The following is a 6,000-nucleotide window of genomic DNA, read 5'->3' on the forward strand; positions in this document are numbered from 1 at the left end:
TTCCACCATACAGTGATTACATATTACATAAAAACTGCACTAAACAAAACAGAAAGATATCACCAATGATACCATTACATAATACCGCCACATCATGACCCCTAACACTACAACCCTATAACAGAGTGCAGTTACATCCAGTGACTCACCGGGGGCGTCTTCTCCGATCAGAGTCTGTCACCTTTTCTTTTTCTCTCCATCCAGCCTGGGCCACCTTGAAGTCTTCTCCTGGCTGTGAAACTTCTCTCCAGAATCTGCCAGACAAATATTTTAGGCTCCAACACATACAGTAGTTAGGTCCCTTGTACCCCTATACAGTAGTTACACCCCTCTGTACCCCTACATAGTTACACCCCTCTGTGCCTCCATAGTTTTAAGGTGTCCCTGTAGTATATAGCCCCTCATGTGCTCCTCCAGTTATATACAGCCCTCCTGTGCGCTCCCCCATTAGTATATAGCCCCCTGTGCACTCTCCCCAGTAGTATATAGCCCCCCCTGTGCTCTCCCACAATAGTATATAGCCCCCCTGTGCTCTCCCACAATAGTATATAGCCCCCCTGTGCTCTCCCCCAATAGTATATAGCCCCCCTGTGCTCTCCAACAGTATATAGACCCCTATGCTCTCCCACAACAGTATATAGCCCCCCTGTGCTCTCCCCCAATAGTATATAGCCCCCCTGTGCTCCCCCCCAATAGTATATAGCCCCCTGTGCTCTCCCCAATAGTATATAGCCCCCCTGTGCTCTCCATAATATATAGCCCCCCTGAGCTCTCCCCCATAGTATATAGACCCCTGTGCTCTCCCACAACAGTATATAGCCCCCCTGTGCTCTCCCACAATAGTATATAGCCCCCCTGTGCTCCCCCCCAATAGTATATAGCCCCCTGTGCTCTCCCCAATAGTATATAGCCCCCTGTGCTCTCCATAATATATAGCCCCCCTGAGCTCTCCCCCATAGTATATAGACCCCTGTGCTCTCCCACAACAGTATATAGCCCCCCTGTGCTCTCCCACAATAGTATATAGCCCCCCTGTGCTCTCCCACAATAGTATATAGCCCCCCTGTGCTCTCCAATAGTATATAGACCCCTATTCTCTCCCACAATAGTATATAGCCCCCCTGTGCTCTCCCCCAATAGTATATAGCCCCCCTGTGCTCCCCCCAATAGTATATAACCCCCTGTGCTCTCCCCAATAGTATATAGCCCCCCTGTACTCTCCATAATATATAGCCCCCCTGTGCTCTCCCCCATAGTATATAGACCCCTGTGCTCCTCAATAGTATATAGCTCCCTGTGCTCCCCAATAGTATATAGCTCCCCTGTGCTCCCCAATAGTATATAGCCCCCTGTGCTCCCCAATAGTATATAGCTCCCCAGTGCTCCCCCATAGTATATAGCCCCCTGTGCTCCCCCATAGTATATAGCCCCCTGTGCTCCCCCATAGTATATAGCCCCCTGTGCTCCCCAGTAGTATATAGCCCCCTGTGCTCCCCAGTAGTATATAGCCCCCTGTGCTCCCCAGTAGTATATAGCTCCCCCATAGTATATAGCTCCCCTGTGCTCCCCATAGTATATAGACCCCTGTGCTCCCCATAGTATATAGACCCCTGTGCTCCCCATAGTATATAGACCCCTGTGCTCCCCAGTAGTATATAGTCCCCTGTGCTCCCCCATAGTATATAGCTCCCCTGTGCTCCCCAGTAGTATATAGCTCCCCTGTGCTCCCCCATAGTATATAGCTCCCCTGTGCTCCCCAAAGTTATAGACCCCTGTGCTCCCCATAGTATATAGACCCCTGTGCTCCCCAGTAGTATATAGTCCCCTGTGCTCCCCCATAGTATATAGCTCCCCTGTGCTCCCCCATAGTATATAGCCCCCTGTGCTCCCCCATAGTATATAACTCCCCTGTGCTCCCCCATAGTATATAGCTCCCTGTGCTCCCCCATAGTATATAGCTCCCCTGTGCTCCCCCATAGTATATAGCTCCCCTGTGCTCCCCATAGTATATAGCCCCCTGTGCTCCCCCATAGTATATAACTCCCCTGTGCTCCCCCATAGTATATAGCTCCTCTGTGCTCCCCCATAGTATATAGCTCCTCTGTGCTCCCCCATAGTATATAGCCCCCTGTGCTCCCCCATAGTATATAGCTCCCCTGTGCTCCCCCATAGTATATAGCTCCCCCATAGTATATAGCTCCCCTGTGCTCCCCCATGGTATATAGCTCCCCTGTGCTCCCCAGTAGTATATAGCCCCCTGTGCTCCCCAGTAGTATATAGCCCCCTGTGCTCCCCCATAGTATAAAGCCCCTTGTGCTCCCCCATAGTATATAGCTCCCCTGTCCTCCCCCATAGTATATAGCCCCCTGTGCCCCCCCATAGTATATAGCCCCCTGTCCTCCCCCATAGTATATAGCCCCCTGTGCCCCCCCATAGTATATAGCCCCCTGTCCTCCCCCATAGTATATAGCCCCCTGTGCCCCCCCCCATAGTACATAGCCCCCTGTGCCCCCCCCCATAGTACATAGCCCCCTGTGCCCCCCCCCCCCATAGTATATAGCTCCCCCTCCCATATAACATTGAAAAAAACAAACACTGATACTCACCTAGGTCCTCGCGTTCCTCTTCTCTTCCCTCTTGAGGCCACACTTCCTGCAGTCACAAGAGGCTGCACTCCCCTTACCCTCGCGCCAACACTCCAGTGACGTCGGGCGCTAGAGGGAGAGTGCGGCCTCTTGTGACTGCAGGAAGTGCGGCCACAAGAGTGACTGACAGGGAGGGAGCCAATGGCTCTCTCTCTGTCAGTATCGCTGCTGCTGAAGCGCCGCAGCAGCAGCGGGCGGGGGCAGCGGCGGACGGGGGGGCCCTGCAGGGGGCGCCATGGAGGGGTAAGTAGATTACCCATCCATGGCGCTCCCCCCTGACAGGCTGGTGGCCGGAGCCCTGTGCGACCGCATTGGTCGCACATAGCAACGGCCGCCTGCTCGGGGGGGCCCCTTTAACCAGTGGGCCCGGTGCACGTGCACCATGTGCCCTCTGGTTAAAGCGGCCCTGCATCCTTCCTGCAGTCAGTAACAGATAACTATAAACCTTGGGTTTTATATTCAGCCCAAATAAATGGGAAAAGAGAAGAGAAAAAAAAAACAAAAAGAAAAAATAGGAAAGGGAAGAAGAGTAGAAGAGAAGGAAGAATAGTAGAAGACACAACAAGACACTAACATATAAGACAATACAGTATCTCATGACTCAGACTCAAGGGGAGACGGTGGGGGATGCCCTGAGGGACAACGTCTAAGGGTATGTAGTATGAAGTGAAGCATATATAAGTCAATTTGGAGTATATATACCCTGTTCCAGTCACCCATAGTGGGCGGCAAGCGGTTGACTAATTTACAGGGGAGATGGGGGGAGGGAGGGAGGAAGAGGTATCATTGGGGTTAGGGGTGCAGGTAGGCCTAATATATTTGAAGGGCCCCAATGTTCCTTTCAGATCCTCTGTTAGGTACCAGGTAGATTGTGTAAATGATTGCATTATATGTTGTATCTCAGGTTGAGAAAAATATGTGGTAAGAAATTGCTTCCATTTACGAAATAAGGGGGCCGTAAGTTTTTCTTTGCTTTGTAGGGCCAGTCGGCGTTCTACGTAAAACAAATGCTGTAGCTTGGATATAACACCCTCTAGTGTAGGAAGGGTAGGGCGAATCCATTCTTGTAAGACACAGTGTTTTGCCACTGTCAGTATGGGGTGAGCCAGTGCAGGTAGGTAAGTATATACCTCTTCCGAGCCCTCCCTGGCTAACCCTATATGAAATAAGGCCTTAAGTGGGGTCAACTGGGAGGAAACTGAGGTGACCGTGTTAAGGAGATTTGACACATCCTTCCAGAAGGCTTCCAAACGAGGACAGTGCCATATACCATGAAATAGATCTGTTTTTGGCACACTGCATTTCGGGCACATTGCCTTACGGTCTGGGAGCAAAATGGAAGGAGGCCGCGTGAAAGCATAAATAGCATCGTGAGTAAGTTTGAGTTGCGTTTCCCTCCATTTTTCATTAACTATTTGTTTCCTGAAGGCTATCAAGCCAGTGTGAATATGTTTAGAAATATCTGGAACGTTAAGGGCGGTGGCCCAATACTTGTATGGGCAATGAGCGGACTTGGGCAGAAGCCGTGTAAGCAATTTTTTATATAACAGGGATACTGAGTTACCTGGGGGGTGTAACAGCAGGGAGTCAAAGTCATTGGGCGGGGCCTCAGATGCTATGTCCTTCAGTCTGGATGTAAAGTACGATTTTACCTGCTGATAAGATAGGAAGTCCGTCATCGGGACATGATATCTATCTGCTATTTCAGATAATGTAAGCCAGCGTTGTTCTGCAGAATGGAGTAGGTCACTCAAGACCTTAACCCCCCCCCCCGCCCCCCTGACCTCCATAGAGACAGTAGACGGCTCGATTTTCCAGGTGGAAAGTCAGGTACTTCCCACAGCGGGAAATGTTTAGAGCATTGGAATGATTTGTTGAATCTCATACAAATTTGTTTCCATGCCAGGATGGTGTCTCGAACCATGAGGGAGCCCTTCACGGCTGGGTGGAGCGCAGAGAGAGGACCATGAAGTATCGCCATTAAGTTCCATGGCGCGACCAATTGTTTTTCTAGTGCTGTGTTGGAATGTGCAGACGTGTTATGTTGCCAGTCTAACACATACCTGAAAAGACAGGCCAGGTTATAGCCGAGTATATTAGGAAAGTTTACACCACCTTCACCTTTAGACAACATGAGTTTAGAGAGAGCAATCCTCGCTTTCTTACCAGCCCAAATGAATCTAGTGAAAGTAGATTGGAGTGCCACCACATCAGTGTGTTTTAGTAATACCGGTATTGTTTGCAGGGGGTAGAGGAGTTTCGCAAAACCTGACATCTTTATTAGATGACACCTGCCCAAAAGTGACAGTGGAAGCGAGTGCCATCTATACAAATCAGCTTTTATTTTGGCAAATAAGGGGGGGTAGTTAAGGGAGTAGATAGAATGTGGAGTCTTCCCGACTTTTATCCCCAGGTAGGTGATGGCGTTGGTAGTGACCGAGAGCCCCAACTCTTCCAGATCTCTCTTTTGCTTTCTGGAGGGGCGAAAGAGGGGGAGGAGCTCGGATTTGTTCATATTTATCTTGTACCCTGAATAACTTCCAAAGTCCTTCAGGGCATGCGTAATGTTCGGGACATCTCTTAGGGGATCATTGGAGAATAAAATAATATCGTCCGCAAACAAGGCCGCCCGTACCGCCGTCCCTCCGACCTCTATACCAGGAAATACATTTCCAGAGGAGAGATGCCTAGCCAATGGCTCGAGGGCAAGGTCAAAGAGGAGCGGCGATAACGGGCAACTCTGCCAGGTCCCTTTGTGCAAATTAAATACAGGGGAGAGAAATCCTGGGGTATATATTCTAGCTGTTGGTGCCTGATAAATGTGGGAAACATACGTCCTAAATGCTCCAGACACACCAAATGCATCCAAGACCTTGCCCAGCCAAGGCCACCCGACGTTATCAAAAGCCTTCTCGGCATCAAGGGTGATAAGGGTCGGGTGGTCACCTGGTCTGGGAAGGAGATGTACCCTGTCCAACACAGTAAGCACCGTGCGGATATTGGTAACTGCTGAGCGGTTTTTGATAAAGCCAACCTGTTCCGCTGCTATGAGGGTTGGCATTATGATGGAGAGATGATCTGCCATAATTTTTGCCAACAGTTTGGCATCAACGTTTATAAGTGAAATGGGGCGGTATGACCCCGGGGACAAGGGGTCCTTGCCAGGTTTCGGAAGGAGTTTAATGTATGACATATGTGCCGAGTGAGATAGGCCCTTTTCTGTGAATGCCCCGTTAAATAGTTCTGAAAGTGGTGTGGCTATCTGATTGCTCAGGGCTTTATAAAATTCGGCTGTGTAACTGTCTGGCCCAGGGGCTTTGGAAGATTTAAGAGATTTGATGGTTTCAAGGACTAT

The sequence above is a fragment of the Dendropsophus ebraccatus genome, chromosome 3 (genome assembly GCF_027789765.1).
Source record: "Dendropsophus ebraccatus isolate aDenEbr1 chromosome 3, aDenEbr1.pat, whole genome shotgun sequence".
In the NCBI taxonomy this organism is placed as follows: domain Eukaryota; kingdom Metazoa; phylum Chordata; class Amphibia; order Anura; family Hylidae; genus Dendropsophus; species Dendropsophus ebraccatus.